Source organism: Leucoraja erinacea, chromosome 9 (genome assembly GCF_028641065.1).
Source record: "Leucoraja erinacea ecotype New England chromosome 9, Leri_hhj_1, whole genome shotgun sequence".
NCBI lineage: Eukaryota > Metazoa > Chordata > Chondrichthyes > Rajiformes > Rajidae > Leucoraja > Leucoraja erinaceus.
Genome location: NC_073385.1, coordinates 11,895,266 through 11,922,254, shown reverse-complemented (window position 1 = coordinate 11,922,254; position 26,989 = coordinate 11,895,266). Strand labels below are relative to the sequence as shown.

The 26,989-nt window shown below is 47.0% G+C and overlaps 1 pseudogene; it reads right to left on the bottom strand.

Annotated features, from left to right (window-relative positions):
- Positions 1–4,355: 4,355 nt before the first annotated feature.
- LOC129700630 (U2 spliceosomal RNA) lies at positions 4,356–4,527 on the bottom strand (annotated as a pseudogene).
- Positions 4,528–26,989: the final 22,462 nt, after the last annotated feature.

The window sequence follows — 26,989 nt, the reverse complement described above, 5'->3', positions numbered from 1 at the left end:
AGGACCTTCGGCCCACCGAGTCCACACCAACCCGCACATTAACACCCGCACTAGGAACGAATAACATTTATACCAAGCCAATGAACCTACAAACCTGTACGTCTTTGGAGTGTGGGAGGAAACCGAAGACCTCGGAGTAAACCCACACAGGTCATGGGGACAAAGCGCAAACTCCGTGCAGACAGTGGCCGTAGTCGGGATCGAACCCGGGTCTCCGGCACTGTAAGGCAGCAATTCTACTGCTGCAGCACCTGGCCCCCACAGCCATCCATGGCCTTCATCTGCATGTTTCAGGGATGGATGGAGACAGGAGTGAGCTTAGCCCCGATTCCTACCATCACAGGATACCCAGCCACCGTGAAATGGAAGATGTGGAGGAAACCACTGGAGAAACTAACGGCAGAAAATACAACTAAACAAACCAAATCCTCTCAGCATCCAGAGCACTTTCATGCACTAGAGTCCACATCCATCACAACTCCTAATGGCCTTAATGGCTATTTCTTCACAGCATCAGATGCCAGAAATATATCTTCCCATTGCGCGCCAATGGATTAAAATGCTACCTGTGTGGCTGGGCTGAGAATGGACTTCTATTAAATTGATTTAGGCAGCCTCCTGCCATTTGGAAATGGATTTAAAATAAAATAGTAAGATTAAACGAGAACTTACCAGTTTGAAGTTTGATCTGTATTTTATGAGGAGTTACGATGAGGGATTTCGTGAAGAACCCCGCTTCCACGCATGCGTGTCATTCTTCAAAGCAGCGGTGTGAGGTCACAGGAACCTATAATGATCTAACATAGTAAGATTATCAAAGAGATACCAGTTTTTGATATGATCATAAGAGGGTGGGAGCGGAGGGCACGAAATCCCTCATCGTAACTCCTCATAAAATACAGATCAAACTTCAAACTGGTAAGTTCTCGTTTAATCTTACTATTTTACTTCGGAGTCACGTGAGTGACTTCGTGAAGATTTCAAAGCTCTGTGACCTCATGCCGTGGAACGAGTCCATGCTTCACAACTGCCTTGGGTATTGGGAGAGAGCATCATTAGTAATTTTAAAACACAATTATACAAAGAGTTGTGTGGTATAATGAAAAAAAATTATATAACTTTTTTTTTTTTTTTTTTTTTTTTTTTTTTTTTTTTTTTTTTTTTTTTTAATATTTGAGAACCTGTAACCTTTCGGGCAATTATATTGTTGGACATAAAATGTCTTCTTAATACAAATGATGGCTCCAAAATCTAACTGGTTTATTATAAAAACCTGTGGAAAACCCCTTTTTGAATGACCATCCTGTCATTGTGAGGATTTGGTCTGTGGGTACCTGTACAAATTTTTGCTGCGGATGTTGCTGCAGCCCTGGTGGAATGAGAGTTAAAACATTAGTGTCATTTTTAGGACCTATTTGAGCCACCTAATGTAGTTTGAGTCGTGACCCTTTCATGCGGTTTCTTTTAAGAGATAAACAACTCCATTTCTGACCTCGAATGTTCTTAGTATATTCCATATATTGTTAGATGTGTCTTGCTATACACCGTCGTTTGCCATATGGGTGTACCATAAATTCAAACACTAGACCTGAGGAAACCCGATCTGTTTTCTTTTATTAAATCCTGTATGACAACACCAGTTTCTCGGTGAGATGATCAGGGAGTCCAGGCTCAGTTTGCTTAATGGCTGGACTTGTTGTGCGGTAAATAACACCATGAGCATAACCATCTTCCTGGTCTGTTACTGAAGTGACAACGCTGTTATGAGCTACAAGCTCCTCAGCATGTTGAGAAACGACACCCACGTCCCAGATTTCGGAGTACCTGGTTTTCTTACCAGGGGTGCGTTCCCACCGCGTGCCGCTCCGTTCCTTGTGATAGGTAATTGGAGAGTGCACTTGTGGCACTATTGATGGCACTGTAGCTCCATCGATTATCATAATGGAGGCTTGTAAAAATTCCGATACGGCCAGAATGTTCTTGGCCTTTTGGTCGAGGTTGTTGTTCAAGCAGTATATGCCCCATTCTTGATGTGTCCAAGGTACTGCTTCCGTGTTGACAGTCTTAGTGCAGATGAGATGAGATTCATCGTCCTGTCTGACAGCCCAATGCCGTGCAGTGGGTCTTTAGCCTCTATAAATCCATAATCCATAGTCTTATGGCATGGATGACAGCCTCCAGTCACTGGAAAATTAATAATTTTTTGGCTATGTTCAATAGGGAACATGGTTCTAAACCATCCCCTGTATGACCGAATACCATGATTTAGAAGGTCAGTCGGAACTCTGAGAATTCCAGATGCCGAGTGTAGTTGAATTATCCCTAGTACCCCATTGATGGGGCCGAACGGGGGAAAAACATCACCCTATGGCTTTGTTACATAACAATGCCAAGCTGGTTTTAGAATTTTAGTAAATAATATTGGAGCTAATGATTGCCCCTATTGTAAGCTCTATATTGCCAAAGTTCCTCTATTGAGTCAATGCCTGCCATATAGAAAACCCGCAGATGACACCAAGTCTTATCAAGAAAAAAGAGTATCCATCTTAAAATGAATATCTAGAACAAATGTGTTTAGGGTTAACATCAATGATAATCCTGCAACCCTACTCTATTTATTTTTAATAAATATGTTTGATACAATTCTAATGTTCCATGAAAAGTATGCTCAATCACATCTTTTGTGTACAATTTTTGTAGACCATGTGGGTTTTAGATTGTTTGGTTTATGTAAGGACAAAATGCCCTTCTGGTGTATGTTGTACTGTGGTTATTGGAATGAGTAAATCTTATCAGATAACCCTGAATACTGCTGAGATTATATGAATCTGTAGTGATTATATACCATACATAACTGTAGTGTTGTAACCTCCCCTACCATCATAGGTCCCTATTTTGAACAGAAGAAAACCCCACCCACCTACCTCCATGGTTACCGGTGGTTGTGTTATTTCCTTGGTTTATTTGACAAAGGAGGTTCTGGTTTGATATCTCTTGTTCGGGGTTGTGTGGGAGGTTGAGGTTCCCGCATCTTCCAGGGTGGCCGCCCTGGCCATACCCTAAAAAAGGATCCTGCGGGTTATTGATTTCTAGCACTGCCACTGGTATGAGCCACATTATTTATGGCGTTGCCTGTGGCCGGTATCATGCTCCAAAATAGGCCCTTGCGCTGGCCTTGATGAGCCCCAGTGTCTTGGCTTTGTCCACTCACGGTTCTTTGTTTGCAAATGGTAGCATTTTTTGGGGTCCCAGTGCTGGCTGAATGGCCGCCTTCCATGTGTAGTTCAGATCATATTGCATATTACTAAACAGAGCTAGTGCGTCTAGATGGTCTTTGGTTACCTACATTTAGTCCAGGGTGCGAGTGTATTCTATGATGCCTTCCGTCAATCCCTTTAAGGTTCTCTGGATCTTGAGGTCCTGGTTCCTGATGTTCGTCCCCATATGCTGCCAAATGCATTGGTTTACACTGGGCACCCGTAATGCCTCACCGTTGCCAGGTGGCAGATGTCTGGCCAGTGTCTGTAAATTTTTTCCCTGTTGGCGTTTGTGGCCAGACATATAGTAATACTATTGCCATCCTGGATCCAAGTCTACCCATGTTTGACTTGGTTAAAGTAATCAGCCACCATGTCCAGCAGAGTCCCTGCTGTGTTAGGATCATGGGATGCTGTATTACCAGGCTCTGGCCCATCAGGGACCTGCCTACTCTTTTTTATAGAGTTAGAGATCTCTAGGGTCCCGCACGGGGTACCCATGTGGGGCTTAACTGCTGCCCACTTGTCTTTTGTTCTGCGGACCCCTCTTGCAAGTCAACCCAGAACTGACCCACAGTGCTCCCCTCTGATGGGGTAGAAGCATTGTGCAGCCCTCAAAGAGGTACTGCTGTGGGTTATCACGTTGGAGCAAGGCTCCATACACCGCTTCTTCCCGCTCCAGCCCTCTCGGGCGCTGGTTGCCGGCGGTTTTATGCAAAGTCGGACCCTTCTCAGTCCACTACCTTGTTTGATTTGTGTCCAGCATACCGCTCGGCCGCATGGAGCTGGCCGGTGCGGGGCCGACATCGGGCACCGCTGATCCCACTACGGTTGATCCAAGTGCCGCTGGCTGCCCCCTGTTCCACGGTCCTCCTTCTCCAGCTTGTCCTTCCTTCCGTGGAGTGGATATGGCCGGTGTGGAGGATAACTGGCACAGCTGATTCCATCTATTCCTTTAACCCGGCTCCAACGCTCTCAGCGCTCCTGGCTGCTCCTTTATCTTAGACCCGTGGGACCCACACCCGTACTGACGGTACTGGTCCCTTGCGGTCGTTGCAGCCGGTCAACCCCACTCTAATGCCCTCAATTCTGGGCACTCCTACTTATATGGTCCTTAGCTAAGGAACATATAAGACATTAAAACTGATGATAACAGCTATTATAGATTTTATTTAATATATGGTCCCTAGATAAGGGACGTATCAGATATTAAACTGATAAGAACAGATACTACACCTGGTCACTCACATACTGGTCCCTTGTAGTAGATTGCAGCCAGTCAACTGCCAAGTCCTTTGCTGCTGAAAATGAATTTTCTCACCGTGCTGGAGCGAAGTTGGGCACAGGTGTTTTCCTCCTCCGGGAATCGATGTGCCCATGCTGCTCCTGCCGTTGCCAGCTCCTGCCGTTACAGCTCCTGCCGTTGCCAGCTCCTGCCGTTACAGCTCCTGCCGTTGCCAGCTCCTGCCGCAACCTGCGCTCCTGCAGCTGTCAGTGTCACTGCTGCTGCCCGTACTCCTGCAGCTGCCCGCAACTCCTGCAGCTGCCCGTGCTCCTGCAGCTGCCGGCTGCCACTGCTGCTGCTGCTGCTGCTGCGACTGCCGCTGCTGCTGCTGCCGCTCCTCCGCGGTTCTCCCGCCGGCCTTCTGCAGCTTACATGGACCCGGTCCATGTCTGCACCTAGAAGGTAAGTTGAAGGAAACGCAGGGTCTCTTACCTGCTGTTCCCGACTTTCCTTCTCCCGCTGGTGACCGTCGTTCCCTCCGTTGCGGGTTGGAGCCGCTCGGACCGACCCCGGTATTCACGGGCCTGGTCCTTCGCGGCAGTTTCGCAGCCGGTAACCCCGGCTGTTCCTATAGATCCCCTGGCCCTTACCTTGTGAAGAAGGTTTTCAGCCCGGACGTCCCGTTCCGACTCCATAAGTGCCGCTGCACTCACTGAGCGTTTCGAGCCCCGGTACCGCTGGTCCGAGCTGTCTGTCCCGCAGCCTCTGCGCTGGCTGCTACCGACTGGTCCCAAGTCAGTCTCGCTTGAGACTGGCATACGGGACCTCTTTACTTTGCTTCCCGCCCGGCCGAGAGGCGAATTTTGCCGGTGCGGGAGCAAAGTCGGGCTCAGGTTGTTCCCCTCCAGGGAACTCGTGCTGTTGCTGCTGCTGGCTGCTCGCCCTCCATGGGTCTCCCCGCCGGCTTTCCGCAGCCACCTAAAAGTAAGTAGTAAAAGAGGGAAAACGCAGAGTCTCTTACCTGCTGTTCCCGACTTTCAAATTCTCCCGCTTGGGGAACGCCGTTCCCCTCTGTGTGACTCGTTGCAATGCGTGTAGCGATATGACACGCATGCGTGGAAGCGGGGTTCTTCACGAAGTCACTCACGTGACTCCGAAGTAAAATCTCTGCTTGAGTGTATTCTACAAATCTCCTGGGTACAAACTAATTGCAAAGTTGATAAACAATGTGTTTCTATTTTTTTAGCTTTTGTCAAGAACTACACATAGAACTACAGGTATAACTACCAAAATTTACAGAAAAAACTATTAATGAGAAATGATTACAGGTAAAATCATGGATCTACAGTCCAGGCAACTTTTTCAGTGAATGGTATGGAGAGTAGTATACGTCTTTGATTTGTTTTGTATGTCATAGTCTTGGGTCTTATAGTGTGGAAGCAGGTCTTTTGACACAGCTTGCCCTCATCGGCCAATGTGTCCCATCTACACTAGTCCCACCTGCCTGCATTTGGTCCATATCCTTCTGAACATCTCCTATCCATGTACCTGTCTAAGTGTTTCTTAAGCGTTGCGATAGTACCTGCCTTGGGTGTAAAACATCAGATCTGTATTGGGAATAAAACATAGTATCTTTTCACAGTCTGCCCGCTCACCTCCAAAGACCCATAACTGGTGGAGATTCACGCTAATCCATTTTGTGAAGGTGTGTATTAAGTCATGAGAGGAATAGATCGGGGCGACGCTCAGAGTCTCTTGCCCAGGATAGTGGAATCGAGAACCAGAGTACATTGGTTTAAGGTGAAGGGGGAAAGATTGAATAGGAACATGAGGGTGAGACCAGCGTTCACCCCATACACTAGCACTATCACACACACACTAGGGGCAATTTACTTTTTTTTTACCAAAGCCAATTAAAATACAAACCGGCACATCTTTGGAGTGTGGGAGGAAACCAGAGCACCCCGAGAAAACCCACGTGGTCACGGGGAGAACGTACAAACTCAGTACAGGTGGTACCCATGGTCGGGATCGCAAACTGTGTCTCTGGCAGGCAGCGACTCTACCACTGCTCCACCGTGCCACCCCTGCATCATTTATAAACCTTGGCCACTCATCCGTGAAAGATCTGGGAATTGCTTACAGCACAGTTTAGTTTAGTTTTAGTTTAGAGATACAACGTGGAAACAGGCCCTTCGGCCCACCGGGTCCACACCGACCAGCGATGCCCACACATTAACACTATCCTACACCCCACTAGGGCCAATTTTTACATTTACCAAGCCTATTACCCTACAAACCAGCACATTAATCCCTGTTAATTCCCAATTAATTCCTGGGATGTCTTCTCTGCTTTGTCATGGTCCAAATACATAGATATTATTCTGAACTGAAATGGTTGGCAGATGGCTTGCGTGCGTTTGGTCATCCAGGCATGAATATTTCACAACAGCTGTCCCCACAGCTGAACGCTGTCCGCTAAATGGATCCAAAGGAATTTCAGACTTTTATCCATAATAACGGATTATATACATTTAAAGACAAATTCCTGCAATAGTGGGCAAGTGCACATTTCAGCCTCAACATCGTACAATTTGATCTATTCCTCACCCTTTTGCCATAGATGGGAAAGGAGGAAATTAGAACTGTCCTTTAGTTTTAGAGACACAGCGCGGAAACAGGCCCTTCGACCCACCAAGTCCATGCCAACCAGTTAGCCCAGCAAACCAGCACTATCCTACACTCCTACAGAGTTTGTAAGTTCTCCCTGCGACCTGCGTATGTATGGTTTCTCCAGCATCTCCAGTTTCCTCCCACACTGCAAAGACATCCAGGTTTGTAGGTAGAGTAGCTTTGGTAAAATTGTAAAAAAAAAAAAGCCCCAAATGTGTGTGGGACAGTGCAAGCGTGCAGGGCGATCGTTGGTTGGCACGGACTCGTTGGGCCGAAGGGCCTGTTTCCACACTGTATGTCTCTAAAGTCTAAAGTCTCAAGTCCGTTTCCCTTTCCACAGATGCTCCCTGAACTACGGAATTTTTCCAGCTTTTTCTGATTTAGTTTCAAATTTCCGACATCTGCAGGTTACAAACAAAATTCACATTGAGCTGTTGCAAAATTGGTCAGTAACACACTACAACAGTTGTGTTTCATTCCTAGCTCTTGCTTGCCTCACACTTGTCGTCTAAAGCCTTTGCTGCGTATTTTCAAAAATATTATGTAGTGCAGGTATGATTTTCCCCTTCCCAAATTATTGAAGCGCACCTGAGTCAGGAAACTCAAGAAGTTGTGTTATCTTAGCTACTGTCTAAAATACAAGTCTGAGCTCCTGGATACATGGTATTGAGTCATAGAGTCTAACAATGCGGAAACAGGCCCTTCAGCCCAACTTGCCCATGCCAACCAAAACGGCCTATCTAAACTAGTCCCACCTGCCTGCATTTGGCCCATACCCCTCTAAGTCTATCCTATTCATGTATCTGTCCAAATGTATTTTTAAATGCTGTGATAGTAGCTACCTCAACCACCTCCAGCAGCTCGTTCCATATTCCTTTCATCTTTAATGTTAAAAAGTTGCCCCTCGGGTTCCCATTACAATTTCCCCCTCACCTTAAACCTATGTCCTCTGCTTTCTGACCCCCCCTACCTTGGGTAAAAGACCATGTGCATTTACTGCAGCCTACCTATTCCTGTCATGATCGTATATACCTCTATAAGATCACCCCTCATCCTCCTGCGATCCAAGGAATAGAGTCCCAGCCTGCTCAACCACTCCGCGTATATGGCTAAGGCTCTTAAGTCCTGGCAACATCCTCATAAATCTTCTCTGCACCCTTTCTAGCTTAGCAACATCTTTTCTATAACTGACCAAAACGGAACTAAAATTATGTAGGAAGGAACTGCAGATGCTGGTTTACACACAAGATAGGCACAAAATACTGCAGTAACTCAGCGGGACAGGCAGCCCCTCTGGATAGAAGGAATGGGTGACATTTCAGGTCGAGACTCTTCTTCAGACCTAACTCTAAATACTCTATTTAGATACTCTAAATGTTGATGCCACATCACTGGTGTTACAGTGACTAGAGTGGCTTTAGAAGAATCCCAGCATCTGGCTTAAATTAATCGGACTTAAAATTGGGTAAAACTCAGCAAATTGATCTTTTCAATTACTGGCGGCAGGTGAATCACTCATATGATCACTCATATTCCAGACAACACAGGGAGTTAGTTAACCTTCTGCACCATCTCAAAGTTATTGCCTCTTATTTGACTTGCATTAAATCTAAGGCTGTTAAACAGGATTATAAGTACCGAGATTTGCAATGTACAGCCGATGAACTAAAAATAGAAGCGAAAGGGATTATCTGACAGAGCGAGATCTAAGTACAGCTCTCCAAGTGCTCCAACATTCTCATATTTCAAAGACTCCTGACAGAAATGGGAATTACTCCAATAAACATCCATGATAATTCCACCTTTACCAAGGCTCTCAGCTCTCTCTTGGCTCCGAAGGCAGTTCAATTTCTTCACAGACAGCAAGAAATATAAACTTCCACTTTCTGCAGTGACACCTTAATGGATTCAGAACCCACAGAGACGAGAATGTGAACATATTCAACATTCTACCCAAAAACCCTCTCTATCTCTGCAGTCTAAAACGTGGTTGGTTATTTGTGTTGTTAAGTTTAGGTTAGAGATAAAGCAAAATAAAGCAGGACATTCAGCCCACCGAGTCCGTGCCGACCAGCGATTGCCGCAAACTAACACTATCCTACACACACTGGGGACAATTTACAATCTTACCAAAGCCAATTAACCTACTAACCTGTACGTCTTTGGAGTGTGGGGGGAAAACGGAGCACCCGGAGAAAATCCACGCATGTCACGGGGAGAACGTACAGACAGCACCCGTAGTCAGGATCGAACCCGGGTCTCTGGTGCTGTAAGGCAGGAACTCTACCTTTGTGCCATGGTGCCACCCAAATTGATCGTAGAGTCATACAGGCCCTTCAGCCCTTCTCGTCCATGCTGACTGATGCTGACTCTCATTTGCCCATGTGTGTCCATATTCCTGTAAACCTTTCCTACCCAAACACCTGTCCAAACACCTTTTAAATGTACCTGCCTCAACTACCTCCTCTGGCAGCTCATTCCATATACCCACCCTCCTCTGTGTGAAAAAGTTGCACTTTTCAGGTTCCTATTAAATATCTCCTCTCTCACCTTAAACCTGTAGTTTGTGATTCCTCTACTCTGAAAAAAAGATTCTGTGAATTCACCCGATCTGTTTCCCTCCTGATTTTATATACACCCATGGAGTAAAGTCCGAACCAGCCCAACTCTCTCTATGTCAGTCCCTCTAGTCCTGGCAATGTAGTTGGAAATCTTTTCTGCACTCTTTCCAGCATAATGGGTGACCAAAACTGAAAACATTTGGCCAAGTGTGGCCTCACCGACATTGTTTACATCCGCAACATTAAGATTCATTTTTTATTCTCAATGCTCTCACTGAGTAAGGCCAGCGTGCCACAAACTTCTTTACCACCCTGTCCACCTGTAATGCAGTTTCGGGGAATTATGGACTTGTGCTCCTAGGTTCCTCTGTTCTCATAGAAACATAGACATAGACAATAGGTGCAGGAGTAGAGGCCATTCGGCCCTTCGAGCCTGCACCGCCATTCAATATGATCATGGCTGATCATCCAACTCAGTATCCCGTACCTGCCTTCTCTCCATACCCTCTGATCCCCTTAGCCACAAGGGCCACATCTAACTCCCTCTTCAATATAGCCAATGAACTGTGCCTCGACTACCCTCTGCGGCAGAGAGTTCCAGAGATTCACCACTCTCTGTGTGAAAAAAGTTCTCCTCATCTCGGTTTTAAAGGATTTCCCCCTTATCCTTAAGCTGTGACCCCTTGTCCTGGACTTCCCCAACATCGGGAGCAATCTTCCTGCATCTAGCCTGTCCAACCCCTTAAAAATTTTGTAAGTTTCTATAAAATCCCCTCTCAATCTCCTAAATTCTAGAGAGTATAAACCAAGTCTATCCAGTCTTTCTTCATAAGACAGTCCTGACATCCCAGGAATCAGTCTGGTGAACCTTCTCTGCACTCCCTCTATGGCAATAATGTCCTTCCTCAGATTTGGAGACCAAAACTGTACGCAATACTCGAGGTGTGGTCTCACCAAGACCCTGTACAACTGCAGTAGAACCTCCCTGCTCCTATACTCAAATCCTTTTGCTATGAAAGCTAACATACCATTCGCTTTCTTCACTGCCTGCTGCACCTGCATGCCTACTTTCAATGACTGGTGTACCATGACACCCAGGTCTCGCTGCATCTCCCCTTTTCCTAGTCAGCCACCATTTAGATAATAGTCTGCTTTCCTGTTTTTGCCACCAAAATGGATAACTCCCTGGGGTCCCACTTTTCTCTGTGAAAGTTGACCTGTTTTTTTCCAAAATGCCTTGCCCCATTCTTATCTGAATTAAATTCCATTTGCCAACCCATGGCCCAATTACTCAGCCGATCGTGTTTCCATTGCAATTCCTGATAACCTTCTTTACTGTCCAAGATACCACCTACTTTAGTGTCATCTGCAAACTTACTAACCATGCCTTTGTACATTCTCACCCAAATCATTGATAGAGTTAACAAACAACAATGGGCCCACCATTGACTTCTGGAACAGGTTACAAGTTACAGGCCTCCAAAATAACCTTCCATTCCCTGCTCGCTACCATTAAACCAATTAGCTGTGAATCGGCTCGTGTGCGGACAGGACGCCGAAAGATGAGAAACCGAAGCTAAGAGGTGGAAGCCAAGATGCCGAACGAACATCGCGCCAAAAAGCCAAGGCACCGATCAGCCACCACGCCGAAACGATACAAAGCCAGCGTCATGTCGGTTCGGTATCTTGGCTTCCACTTCCTGCCTTTCGCTTCTCGACCTTCGACATCCCGTCCGGGTACCGAATCAGCTAGCTCTCCCTGGATCCAATGTAATCTAACCTTACACAGTAACCTACCATGTGAAACCTTATCCAAGACCATCTAGGAGAAGTTAAACAAAGTTGGATTGTTATTTTCTGGATCATCAGAGGCTGAGGGGCAACTTGGGTGTACAGTATATATAAAATTATGAGAGGCATTATTGTGGCAGGGGAATCAACTATTCTCGATCAGTTTTGAAGTGGCTTTTTCAAACTAGCCCTGTTGATGTCCGCAGTTATGATGGAGAAGGCGCTGGGTATGTTGTCTGGTGTTTGCTGACTGGCATGCAGCTCGTCCAGTGCTATCTGAATGTTGCCTGCAGTGGGATATAGAACATAATCAAAGCGGCAGAGGTGATTTTCCAGGAGAGGTAGCAGGAAGTCTGCAGAAAGGTTCTGACCTGAAACGTCACCTATTCTTTTTCTGCAGAGAGGTTGCCTATCCCACTGAGTTAATCCAGCGTTTTGTGTCCTTGCTAGATGAGGGTCAAGACCACCAAGTCCAAGCACCGTGATTGTACCAAGAAGCAGACATTGCCGCCTCTCACTGTTCCATAGAACCATAGACAATAGGTGCAGGAGGAGGCCATTCGGCCCTTCGAGCCATTGATTGTGATCATGGCTGATCAATAACCCGTGTCTGCCTTCTTCCCAATGACACTGCCCTTTGGAGTCTGGAGTACAAAAAGCATTTTACCAGGATGCATCGCAGCTTGGTTTGGGAACAGCTCCATCCAAGACCGCAAGATGTTGCAGCGAATTGTGGATGCAGCCCAGACCATCACACAACCCAACCTCCCTTCTATTGACTCCATTTATACCTCAAGGCCTGCAGCATAATCAATGATGATTCGCACCCTGGCCACTCCCTCTTCTCCCCTCCCCCATCAGGCAACTGGTATAGAAGTGTGAAAACGCACACCTCCATATTCGGTGACAGTTTCTTCCCAGCTGTTATCAGGCAACTGAATCAGAACTATAACTAGAGAGCAGTGCTAAACTACTATCTACCTTATTGGAGACCCTCAGACTATCCTTGATTGGACTTTGCTGGCTTTACCTTGCACTAAACGTTATTCCCTTATCATGTATCTGTACACAGTAAATGGATCGATTGGAAGCATGTTTTGTCTTTCCGCTGACTGGTTAGCACTCAGCAAAAGCTTTTCACTCTACCTTGGTGCACGTGACAATAAATTAAACTGAACTGGATAATTGGTGGGAAAGATATGTCTCTATGAAACAGAGTGCACAGCATTCCCTCAGCTCGTATATGGCCAAGCCTGAGAACCTGTCAGCTCTTTGTTGAACAAGTGCATGTGCTTTTACAAGCAGACAGCATCATGGAACTAATAGAAGATGCTTGTCAGAGCCCGAGACAGTCGTTACAGGGACGGTACTGGAAGCAAATGGCATGCGGGCAAAACTTCTGGCTCCATGCAGTGCAAAAGATCTGCAGAATTTGGAAGATTACTTTGATCAGAAGTCATTAGAAATAGCCAAAGGGTGTAAGTCTTTGACACGGATCCAGGAGCAGGATGAGGCAATTAGTGAGTACATTGTTTCATTAAAAAATGTGCCCTTGAATTGCCATTTCAATCATAGCTGCTGCGCTTGCGAGATCTGATGTTTGATCCGCCAAGTAAGCCAGCACTGTCAATGGGTTTGGCATCCAGTAATGTGAGGGGGATTACACCCACCACAGGCAGATGGTGTAGTTGCAACCTGTAGCCAGAGAGCCATCGCTTGGTTGTACAGAGCCAAGTCCGCATTGTACTTCTTCCTAATCCTCCAAGATCATCCAGGGTCCGCCTGCCACACGGAGCCGGATGAGATGTGCTCACACTTCTTCTTCCAGGGAGAGCTCTGTGATGAACAGCCTTAGGGAGGAGGATGGCTCGGAATCATCCTTGCAGATGGTCATGCTGAGGATCTGCACATCCTACGGGTTTGTACGACACAAAGGTCAGAGACAGCACCGCCTCCTAGAACTCCCTGTCCTCCTTCACGGAGGTCTTGGAGGACAGCAAGCGGGAGAGTTTGGACCAACCACTGACCCTAGAGGAGCTGACTGGCTCCATCTGATCCTTTGACTCGAGTAAAACTCCCGGAAGCGATGGCTTACCGGCCGAGTTGTATTTGGCTCTGTGGGACTGGGTGGGACCAGACCTGCTCGAAGTGTACAATGACGTGATTCTAGCCGGCAGCATGTCAGACTCCATGAGGAAGGGCAGTATCACCATAATCTACAAGCAGAAGGTAGAGATGAATGATATAAGGAATTGGAGACACATCACATCGTTGAATGTAGATTACATGATCCTATCTAAGGCCATCGCCAGCCGGGTCAAGTCTGCTCTAAAACAGGTGATCCACCCAGACCAAACCTGTGCTATACCTGGCAGGAAAATCTCAGAGAGCCTGGCGCTGCTGAGAGATACCATTCGCTATGTGCAGGACAGACAGGTGGAATTGAAAAGACTAGGCTTGTATTCACTGGTGTTTAGAAGGATGAGAGGATATCTTATTGGAGCATATAAAATTATAAATGGACTGGACAAGCTAGATGCAGGAAAAATGTTCCCTATGTTGGGCGAGTCCAGAACCAGGGCCCACAATCTTAGAATAAAGGAGGTCATTTAAGACTGAGGTGAGAAAAAACTTTTTCTCCCAGAGGGTTGTGAATTTATGGAATTCCCTGCCACAGAGGGCAGTGGAGGCCAAATCACTGGATGGATTTAAGAGAGAGTTAGATAGAGCTCTAGGGGCTAGTGTAGTCAAGGGATATGGGGAGAAGGCAGGCACGGGTTATTGATAGGGGACGATCAGCCATGATCACAATGAATGGCGGTGCTGGCTCAAAGGGCCGAATGGCCTCCTCCTGAACCTATTTTCTATGTTTCTATGTTTCTATGTTTCTATGCCTGCCTAGTCAGCTTGGACCCGGAGAAGGCCTTCGACAGGATATCGCACACGTACATGACGGACGTGCTCTCTAAAATGGGCTTTGGGGAGGGAATCAGGAATTGGATCCAACTGCTCTACACTGATATCTGTTGTGCAGATCAAATGAATGGGTGGGAATCAGACTGCTTCCCTGTCAGGTCTGGAGTCAGGCAGGGTTGCCCTCTCTCCCCTGTCTTGTTCGTCTGTTGTATAAAACCTTTTGCCGAGTCCATCAGGAAGGACGTGAGCGTAAGAGGAGTGACATTGCCAGGCAGTGGGGGCACTCAGGTCAAAACCTCCCTGTACATGTCGACGTCTTCTGCTCGGATCCAGGGTCGGTCCGCAGATTGAATAACGTCTCCAACCAGTTTGAGTCGGCCACGGGAGCCATGTGAACCGCAGGAAGAGCGAGGCCATGCTCTTTGGCAACTGGCCCGACCGATCTTCTGTCCCCTTCACCATCAAGCCTGCTAGGGATCTGGTTCGGGGGGGGGGGGGGGGGGGGGGGGGGTGGGGGGGGGTGGGGGGGGGGGGGGGGGGGGCTGAGGAGTGTGACAAGAATTGACTGGAGCGGACAGCCAAGGTGAGGATGAAACTGGAGCTGTGGAAGCAGCACTCCCTATCTATAACGGGAGAAATTTGGTCATCAGGTGTGAAGTGCTGGTCTGCTGTACTTGGTGCAAGTGTGGCCCATCCCTCTCTCCTCAGAATTGAAAACACGGAAGGGTCTCGACTCGAAACGTCACCCATTCCTTCCCTCCGGAGATGTTGTCTGTCCCGCTGAGTTACTCCAGCGTTGTGTTCTATCTTATATATATATATACAAAATATGTACACACAAAAAAATCAAACAATAATAGCACAATACTAACAGTGATAGTCTATGTATTCTCTGCAAGTAAGTATTTCATTGTTCTATCTGGGATATATGAGAATAAAGCACTCTTGACTCCAATGACGAGGCCACTTCTGTCACTTGTCATCCTCGCAATGGCCATCACCTACCACAGTGCTGCCAGTTTAGTGCAATCAATTGTTTCAGTCGCAAAAGAACAGATCACTTGTCAACTGCTGCTGATGCAAAGGCAAGGAAGGCAATGAAAGCAAATCCAGCAGACAATTCAAAAGGTGGATTTCATTGCCCTGCACTTTATTTAGACAATCATAATATGAATCGGTGCAGCAAGCCCCGATGGCAACGTGCTTTGACTGAAGGTATTGATTGATCCTGTCACAAATAGTACAAACAGCTGTCTTCCGTACAGCCATTCGGCTATTAAACACCACAACCTCAAATAAGCTCTGAACTGCATAGACTATTTTTGTTATTATTGCACTATTATTGTTTGGTTTTTGTGTGTATGTATGTGTGCGTGTATCTCTATATAACTAAAAGTCTTTGTCTTGTTTGTGTTTGTGCCCACGATGTGTCTCTGTGTCAATCTGGTTAATTCCTATCTCCTACCAAACGCTAGGCCACAGCCTTTCCATTTTCACACATCCTACTCACATTTTTCCCGTGATGGCGATAAACATCTTCCCGTCGCATTTCCACCCATATAAGTTATCAACGATTCTGGTTTGAAAAAAAGGAAAAAATAACGGTTCTCACACACAGCCACAGTGCCACAGTGACATCACAATGGGGCGTTGCCAACGGTAACCGCAGCTTCTCACTGTCAGTTTCTCCTTTCCTAGGAGGCTCCACTGATGATGTCACAATGCAACTCACAGTGCACCAATCACAATGGGCTCTCAAGCTGCCGAGTCACACAGTGACATCACAATGGGACGTTGCCAATGGTAACGGCAGCTTGAGGTTGCTGCCCCAGTTCCAATATCTGACGTGGCTGCTCCAGAAGTTCTGGTTGCATTTCAGACCCATAATCCTGGTGTTTGGACACAAGGCAGTGTCGGTTTGCTCCTGAGCCTGGCCGAGATGCCCATTCGCAGGTCCAGGCAACGGGCGGTTGATGGTCACACCAGAGTCGGCTGCCTGCCCCTCTTCCGGGCCTACGCCCGTGCTCGCGTGTCCCTGTAGAGGGAACAAGCGGTGTCCACGGGGACGCCTTCCGTCAACGGTGGGAGGAGAATGCTGCGCGTAGCCATCGAAGGAGAGAGGGAGATGGATAGAGAGAGAGGGAGAGAGAGAGACATAGACAGAGAGAGAGAGACAGAGACAGAGAGAGAGAGAGACAGAGACAGAGACAGAGACAGAGAGAGACAGAGACAACTAGAGAGAGAGTGCTCGCAACCCCCTCCACATGTTGAGTCCATGCTGCCTGCTCCCCGCCCTGCCCCCAGCCCAGGTTATCCTACAAACCTGCACTTCTTTGGAGTGTGGGAGGAAACTGGCTCACCCGGATAAAGCCCACCCAGGTCACGGGAAGAACATGCAAACTCCATGCAGACATTACACGTAGTCAGGATCAAACTCGAGTCACTGGTGCTGTAAGGCAGCAACTCTACCGTTGCACCACCGTGCCCCCCATAGACAAGTCCAATGTCCACCATGGAGTGGAGGTAAATTGGACAGTACCCCAACTTATGGAAGGAGCCTGACATAGGAGGAGAAGAAGCTGTCCCAGAGTCTGGAGGGCACGTCATCCGAGGACGTACACTCCATTGAGGATAAATGGGGATCCTGTGGACAGGGTGAACTGTTTTAAATATCTGGGAGTCCACATCTCTGAGGATGTGACATGGGCATCACACGCCTCAGCACTCGTGAGTAAGGCAAGACAGCGCCTTTACCACCTCAGGCAATTGAGGAAATTCAGAGTGTCTCCGAGGATCCTCCAGTGCATCTACGCAGCGGCGGTGGAAAGCATCTTGTCCGGGAACATTACCATCTGGTTTGGGAATTGCTCTGCCAAGGACAAGAAGGCTCTGCAGAGAGTAGTGCGTTCGGCCGAACGCACTATGGGAACTTCACTCACCCCCCTGCAGGAACTATACAACAGGAGGTGCAACTCCAGAGCAAACAAAATCATGGGAGACCCCTTCCACCCCTGCAACGGACTGTTCCAGCTGCTACGGTCAGGCAAACGCCTCCATTGCTATGCGGTGAGAACGGAGAGGTTGAGAAGGAGTTTCTTCCCAGAGGCAATTCGGACTGTAAACGCCTATCTCACCAGGGACTAACTCTACAGAACGTTTTTCCTTCCATTATTTATTATGTAAAAGAATATGTATGTTATGATTGTGTTTATAATTTGTTTGGTTGTTTTGTTGTTTGTCTTTTGCACAAAAGTCTGCGAGCACTGCCACTTTCATTTCACTGCAAATCTCGTATGTGTATGTGACAAATAAACTTGACTTGACTTGACTTGGTGGTGTGCGCTTTCAAGCTTCTGTACCTCATGTCGGTTGGGAGCAGGGAAAAGAAGGAATGACTGGAGTGGGACAAGTGTTTGGTTCTGTTGGCTGCTTTCTTGAGGCAGCATGAAGTGTGGATGGAGTCAATGGTTGGAAGTCTGGTAAATGTGATGGACTGGGTTACATCTACAGCTTTCCGCAATTCATCGCGGCCTTGGGCAGAGCTGTTCCCAAACCAAGCTGTGATGCAACCCACAGTCTGCAAGCGCAGTGTGATTTCTGTGGTGCATGTAGAAATGAGTAGAGTCACTGGAGACAGGCCAAGTTTCTTCAGTCTCCTCAGAAAATAGAGGCGTTGGTGTGCCTTTTTGGGTGTTGCTTCAATGGGGTTGGTCCACAACAGATGAGAGGTAATATTAACACCAAGGAACTTGAAGCTCTCAACCTTTTCCACTTCTGCGCCACTTGATGCTGACGAAGTCCTGTACTCCACCATGCTCCCTGCAGGCGCGAACTATCTCCTGGTCTTCCTGACATTGAGGGAGAAGTGCTTTTCCTGACACCGCATTTCCAAGTCCTCTATTTCCCTCCTGTACTCCGTCTCATCATTGTTTGTGATTTGGCCCATCACAGTGGTATCATCTGCAAACTTGTGGATGGAGTTATAGCCAAATTTGGCCACAGGGTCGTGACTGTAGGGAAAGTGTAGTAGGGGACTGAGAATGCATCCTTGTTGGGGGATCGGTGTTGATAATTACTGTGGAGGAGGTGTTGGCATTCATCTTCACTCATAAGGTCATAAGGAATAGGAGTAGAATTAGGCCATTTGGCCCATCAAGTCTACTCTGCCATTCAATCATGGCTGATCTGTCACTCCCTCCTAACCCCATTCCCCTGCTTTCTCCCCAAAACCTCTGACACACGTACTAATCAAGAATTGGGATCTTTGGTTCAGAAAGTCAAAGATCCAGTGTCAAGAGGCAAGAGTGTTTTATTGTCATACTAGACTAAGTGGGACCCGTTGGGTCCCATGTTCACATGGGAGGGCTGGTCCCCCAACACAATATTCCACCTCTCCACCAATTCCAATATTGGTGGCCAGTGGGGGGCGGGCTTTCTGGAGCGCTAGTATGGGTGTTAGACATTGGCTAGTATGGACATTGTGGGCCGAATGGATTCTTGGGCTGGCAGCTCAGTCACTCAGGGCTGGTGGGCTGGCAGCTCAGTCACTCAGGGCTGGTGGGCTGGCAGTTCACTCTCTCATGGCTGGTGGGCTGGCAGTTGACTGACTCATGGCTGTTGGGCTGGCAGTTGACACAGCTGGTGGGCTGGCAGTTGATTGAGTCACGGCTGGTGGGCTGGCAGTTGATTGACACGGCTGGTGGGCTGGCAGTTCACTCACGGCTATTCCTTGAAATTCAAATGCAATTTCATACCATTTCAAGCAGAGTGCAGGCCACCAAATTCAAATGCAATTTCATACCATTTGGGCTTAATACTCCTGGCCCCCCGGAAGAGGCGTTACCTTCATCATGGTGATTGACAGGCGAGAGGATCATCAGCTGATCTCAAGATTTTTTAAACACTCATAACTTTTTTATTTTTCATCGTTCAAAAAAATCCTCAGGGCTGCCTCAGCGGAGGAGGACTGTGAGTAAGATGGCCAACAATCATAGCGATATATGGTAGCGTGTTTTCTAAAATCAATGTACAGCGCAGACAGGAAGTGGTCAAGAAGAGACTTCCTATAGATGTCCCAGGTAGAACAATGGAATTATTACTTGCTGCAGCACAATAGAATATGTAAACACAGTACACTGTAAACAATATGATAAACAAGAGAAAAAAAGTTCAGTGTTTATAAATACACACACTCACAAGTACACACACATATATATATATCAGAGGGTTGGAGCTTATTCCTAGGTCCAAGAATTTGGAGATTAGTTTAGTGGGATTATGGTATTGAAGGCAGAGCTATTATCGATAAAATGAATGAACAAATTAATTAATTAATAATGAATGATGAATGATACCTTATTATTACATGTGACATGTCACAGCAAGATTCTTTGTTTTGCACACCATACACAAGGTATGCAAAGAGTCGCCACATACAGGACACCGACTAAATTACAAAGTGTTCAATGCTGTCCCAATTGTGTCTTTGTTCTTGGCTCCCCCACAATGGGTCCCTCTGTTTGTTAAGGAGACTAATGTAGGAGTCCTTGTTGTCTAGTTGTTCCGGTCGAGTTTAAGGCCAGAGAGATAACGTCTGCTGTGGACCTGATGCAATGGTAAACATACTGCAGAGGATCATGACTATCTGGGAGGCTTGAATTAATGTGCACTCACTGCCAGTTAACATCCCTTCCCACCCTCTCCAGGTACTCTCCCTTGCAACCGCAGGAGATGCAACACCTGTCCCTGTACCTCCTCCCTCGACTCCTTCCAAGGACCCCGACAGTCCTTTCAGGTGAGGCAGAGGTTCACTTGCACCCCCTCTACCAACCTCATCTACTGTATCCGTTGTTCCAGGTGTGGACTCATATATATCGGCGAGACCAAGCGCAGGCTCTGCGATCATTTCGCTGAACACCTCTGCTCAGTCCGCGTAAACCTACCTGAACTCCCGGTTCCGAAGCACTTTAACTCCCCCTCGAATTCCCACACTGACCTTTCTGTCCTGGGCCTCCTCCACTGTCTGAGCGAGGCCCAGTGCACATTGGAGGAACAGCACCTCATATTTCGCTTGGGCAGCTTACACCCCAGCAGCATGAATATTAGTTACTCTAACATCCAGGATCCTTGCATTCTCTCTCTCTCCATCCCTCCCACATCCTAGTTCTCTGACTAGTTTCATTGTCCTCCTGATTAAATATTGCTGATTGTATGCCTCGTTGTCACCTTCCACTCAGCTGATAATGTACTAATCCACATTTCCTTGAACATCGTCCCCTTTGATCTGTGCTTTCACACCTTATCCTTCCATATCTCCCTGTCTCCCTCTCTCCTGACTCTCAGTCTGAAGAAGGGTCTCGAACCGAAACATCACCCATTCCTTTTCTCTAGAGATGCTGCCTATCCCGCTGAATTACTCCAGCATTTTGTGTCTGTCTTGCACTAATGCCACTCTAGGCACTTCAAGATGGTGAATAACAGATGGCGGTAGTCATTAAACCACGCTTACATTCTTAGCAAAAAATTGCCAGGCAGTTACTGTCACCAATCCTTGACATTCTATAGCATTACTGTTGTCAAGTTCCCCTTCATCAGCATGGAAGTAAGTTACTTCTTTGCCACAAACTCAAGTAGGCAAGCCACATAAATATTGTGGCTAAGTGCAGGTTAAGAGGCAAGGGTTTGCTGCAGGGAATGATTCAATGCCTGATGCCCCGAATCATTGCCACTGCCTTCAAGGCACATGTCATAAGTGTGATGAAATAACTCTTCACTTTCCTGGATGAGTGCAGATCTAACGACAGTCGAGAAGCCGGAGAGCATCCACGATAAATGCAGTCACTTGGTTTAGTTCAGTTTTAGTTTAGTTTAGATATACACCGCGGAAACAGGCCCTTCGCTCCACTAACGCTACCCTGCACACACCAGGGACAATTATACATTTTACATTTACACCAAGCCAATTAGCCATCAAACCTGTACGTCTTTGGAGCTTGGGAGGAAATGCGGAGATCCCAGAGAAAACACAGACAATGCCTGCCTCGTATTAAATGGGTAATTCATGAAGTGTCAACCCCAACAAATAGTTAACCGCAAGATAGACACGAAATGCTGGAATAACTCAGCGGGACAGGCAGCTTCTCTGGGAGAGAAGGAATGGGTGACGAAGTATGGTCACAACACAAAACGTCACCCATTCCTTCTCTCCAGAGATGCTGCCTGTCCCGCTGAGTTACTCCAGCATTTTGTGTCTATCTTGGGTGTAAACCAGCATCTGCAGTTCCTTCCTACACATTTAGAGTGTGTGGTTCAGATTTGGTCACTCTGTTATAGGAAAGATGTTGCTGAACTAGAAAGATGCAGAGAAGGTTTTTATGAGGATGTTGCCATGACTTAAAAGCCTGAGCTATAGGAAGTGATTCAGCTGGCTAGGACTTTGTTCCTTAGAGCGCAGGAGGATGAGGGGTGATAAAGGTATATCAGATCATGTGAGGAATAGATAGGCTAAATCCATAGGGACTTTTACCCAGAGTGGGGGGGGGGGGGGGGGGGTCAATAAACCATAGGCTTGAGTTGAGGAGGGAAAATTTAATGGGAATTTGAGGGGCAACTTATTTACATTAAGGATGGTAGGTATATGGAATGAGAGGGAAAGGGTGATGCTTTGGGTAGGGACCATTCTTTGTCACCCATTTCTTCTCTCCAGCAATGCAGCCTGTCTCACTGAGTTTTGTGTCTGTCTCGTGTGTAAACCTGCATTTGCTGTTCCTTCCTGCACATAACATAGTGCTGATCGCTAGGCATCTGAGTGCCCAACGCATGCAATATTTAGCTCATTCTCAATTGATGCAGCAACAGATTGGTCCCTTCAGGAGCAATCATTTTTCAGACAAGCTCTTTGCCAGTCCTGTCTGAGGGCAAGTAGAAGCATCACAGCCAGGAAATAGCTGCCCATTTAGTTTACACACTCCCTGAAGGGGCAGGATCTATTCACTCAGGAGTAAAGCCTGAAGGAGGATGGTGAATCTGTGGAATTATTTGCCACAGGCGGCTGCGGAGGCCGAGTCAATGGATATTTTTAAGGCAGAGGTGGATAGATTCTTGATTAGCACGGGTGGCAGGGGTTATGGGGAGATGTCAGGAGAATGGGATTAGGAGGGAGAGATAGATCAGCCATGATTGAATGGCGCAGACTTGATGGGCCGAATGGCCTAATTCTCCTATCACTTATGACCTTATGACCTAAGCCAGCTTCGTCCAAACAGTGCACTGTCTTTTGTCCTGTATCTGTCACAACGGGTTAACTTACTTCTGGTACATTGCGCTTATAACCAATAACCAACATGGAACAATTCTACCACTGCTGCATTTCTATGTTCCATGGCCTTCGAAGAGAAGTGCGTTCCGATCCCTTGGACCTTGGGCGGCCACGGTGGCGCAGCGGTAGAGTTGCTGCCTCACAGCGCTTGCAGCGTCGGAGACCCGGGTTCGATCACGACTACGGGTGCTGTCTGTACGGAGTTTGTACGTTCTCCCCGTGACCTGCGTGGGTTTTCTCCGAGATCTTCGGTTTCCTCCCACACTCCAAAAGACGTACAGGTTTGTAGGTTAATTGGCTTGGAGTATGTGTAAATTGTCCCTAGTGTATGTCGGACAATGTGGGGATCGCTGGGCCGATGGGTCTGTGTCCGCGCTGTATTCTCTAAACTAAACTGATCCTGGGGAACAGCGGTCACTGAAAGCACAAACTCATAGGTGGACAAAAATGTTAGAGAAACTCAGCGGGTGAGGCAGCATCTATGGAGCGAAGGAATAGGCGAGAAGGGTTCTGGATCCGAAACGTCGCCTATTCCTTCGCTCCATAGATGCTGCCTCACCCATTGAGTTTCTCCAGCATTTTTGTCTAACTTCGATTTTTCCAGCATTCGCAGTTCTTTCTTAAACAACTCATGAGTCATAGTTCTCCTCCCACGTTCGAACAGCTGTACATGACAATGCATGCTGAGATGAGTGATGATGAGTAAACATCATTTAAAATAACAAGGGGCATGCAGTAAATAAACTCGGCAAGCTCATAGGACGACAGCCCTTTGCCTGAATGATTTGCTTCTGTACGTTGTTTATTAATCTTGGGAAGAAGTAGCAAAGACTCGCTGTAGGTGTTGACTTATTCACAGGAAGATGGTGTTCCAACGGAGAAGTTATAGAACAGTACATCTCCACTTAAGAAGAGGAACAGAAGTTGTCCTGGGAATTATAGACCAATCATCTTAACATTAAAGACTGAAAAGTAATGGAATAGTTTCTAACGGAAAAAAAATAGAAGAACAGATCAACATTTCAACTGGTCAATTCGTCCCTACCCACCCAAACCACCCTCTCCCCTGGTACCTTCCCTTGCAACCGTAGGAAATGCTACACTTGCCGCTTTACCTCAATCCCCTTGACTCCATCCAAGGACCCAAACTGTCTTTCCAGGTGAGGCAGAGGTTCACCTGCACCTCCTCCAACCTCATCTATTGCATCCGCTGCTCTAGGTGTCAGCTGCTCTACATCGGTGAGACCAAGCACGGGCTTGGGGATCGCTTCACCTAACACCTCCGCTCAGTTCGCATTAACCAACCTGATCTCCTGGTGGCTCAGCACTTCAACTCCCCCTCCCATTCCAAATCCGACCTTTCTGTCCTGGGCCTCCTCCATGGCCAGAGTGAGTCCCACCACAAATTGGGAGAGCAGCTCCTCATATTTCGCTTGGGTAGTTTACACCCCAGTGGTGTGAATATTGATTTCTCTAACTTCAAGTAACCCCTGCAATCCCTCTCTCTCTCCATCTGAGGGTTACCTTTTTCACACAAAGGGTGGTAGGTGTATGGAACAAGCTGCCAGAGGAGGTATTTGTGGCTGGGACTGTCCCAACGTTTAAACAAGTTAGACAGGTACATGGTTAGGACAGGTTTGGAGGGATATGGACCAAAGGCAGGCAGGTGGGACTAGTGTCGGTGGGACATGTTGGGCGGGGTGGGCATGTTGGGCCGGAGAGCTTGTTTCCGCATTGTATCATTCCATGACTCACTCCATGGCTTAGTTAATGTGCTCATATTATTCGTGGGCCATCCTCCAGTGGAGCAGGAAGGTAAATACTGCTTCATGCACCACTGGGATCACCTCTGCCAAAGGCAATCAGAGAGCAGACATTAAAAAACGAATGTTTATTAAAACCGACTTTGATTAAGGGGATGTGCAGTCAGCTGGATTGCTGCCGCGCTGAGCATGTAACAAAGTGTTACATAGAGTAATTTGGTTTCAAGACAGTCATTTATTGCCATCGTCTGCCTACAACATTCAGTCTGCTCTTGCTGAAGTTACAGCCCATATGTCTGTCTGTGATTAGTGTCATTTAATAGCAGTGAGCAGATTAGTGGCACTGCGACTCTAATCCGGTTCGTACACTGGCTTTTTTTTTTAACAGAGGGAGAAACAGTTTCTAAAGACAAGAGGCTCAATAACATCACAGGTCCCAGGTTTCAAATGATGCCGCTCCCAGGGGAGGAGGGGTGGGGTGAATGAGGACAGCGTTCCTTTTACACAGCAAGGGGCGACACAGTGGCCCAGCGGTAGAGTCGCTAAACCTTACAGCAGCAGAGACCCGGGTTCGATCCTGACTACAGGTGCTGTCTGTACGGAGTTAGTATGTTCTCCCCATAACTGTATTGGTTTTCTCCACTGTCAGAGTGAGGCAAATGCAAATGCAAAACTATGCAAATCGGAGGAACAGCACCACATATTTCCCTTGGTCAGCTTACGGCCCAGCGGTATGAATATTGTTTTCTCTAACTTCAAGTAACCCTTACTTTCTCTCTCTCTCTCTCTCCGTCCCTCCCCCATCCTAGATCTCCGACTAGTTACACCGTCCTACTGATTAATTTTACTGTGTGCGCGCCTCATTGTCACCTTCCCCTCGGCCAACAATGAACCGTTCTACATTTCCTTGACCGTCGCCTGCTTTGATCTGTCGTTTTCACACCTTACCCTCTATATCTCTAGTCTCCCTCTCGCCAGACTCTCAGTCTGAAGAAGGGACTCGACCCGAAACGTCACCCATTCCTTTTCTCCAGAGATGTTGCCAGTCCCGCTGAGTTACTCCAGCATTTTGAGTGTGGCCAGGTCCCGCCTGAAGGAAAGGTTGACCTGAGATGTAGCAGTCAGCAGTGAAGCAAGTACATTTGCTGCTGATATAGGCAAAAACAAAAGCTTCTCACTAAGATCAAGTGATACTTCTGATTTCCGCTCCAGCAACTGTTGATGTCAAGTTTTAGTTCACAATTTCATAAGGTGTAGGAGCATAATTATGCCATTCAGCCCATCTACTCTATACTACCATTCAATCATGGTGGATCTATCTTTCCCTCTCAATCCCATTCTGCTGTCTTCGCCCCATAACCCCTGATACCCTAACTAATCTCCACCTTAAAAACATCCATTGACGCCCTCTGCAGCCTTCTGCGGCAATGAATTCCGCAGATAAAGAAATTCCTCCTCATCTCCTTTTCTAAAGGTACGTCCTATTATTCTGAGGCTATGCCCTCTGGACCTAGACTCTCCCGCTAGTGGAAGCATCCTCTCCACATCCACTCTATCCAGGCTTTTCACTATTCGGTAAAGCATTGGTACTTGAAGTGGGTGTGGCAGGATGTAAAGTCATCATGCATAGGAAGGAACTGCAGATGCTGGTTTAAACCGAAGATAGACAAAATGCTGGAGTAACTCAGCGGGACGGGCAGCATCTCTGGAGAGAAGGAATGGGTGACATTTCGGGTCGAGACCCTTCCTCAGACTGATGTCAGCGGAGAGGGAGATACATAGATAAGGATGTGTAAGATGTGAAAATAGGACAATGGGAATGGAGAGCACGGAAAATGGAGAATAGATTATTGTTAGCTGGGAAAAGATGACACTAACAAAGCAAACAAAGATAAAATGTAGTCGGAGATGACAAGACAGGTCGGATAACTGGGAAGAGGAAGAGATGGAGAGAGAGGAATGTCATCGTTCTGGCTGAACATTCAAACAGGTTGACAATGTCAGGCACTAAACCAGGAGGGCATTAAGCACAATTTTCTATGTTAACATCATGTTCCACTTCTGGTTAGTGCTGGATGAAGCCGTCATTGCAAATAAATGTGCAAAGTACATGTTTCAAAAATAAATTAAACTTTAATATTGATGAATGAACTTTAGTAATCATCCCTCACCACAGATTTTCAGGCCATATGGTTTGCTAAGCGGCAACATGGAATGAGCAGTGCTCTGATATTAAAACCCACTTAGACTCCTGCAACAAAGATTTCCAGGGCATTTTAGTCGAGAGTACTTTGTAAGCAGCTTAGGGTTCACGTCAATTCGAGCGATCTCTCGTGATTCCAGTGGAGAAAGCTGCACAAAATTAGTAAATGCTGGATCACCAATGGATTCAAGGTTTCCTGCCTGAAACTGCTTGTGTACACAAGTTTCTGTCAGCCTCACAGATGACTGAGGCAAACTCTAATCATTCCCGTTGCAATGTTTCT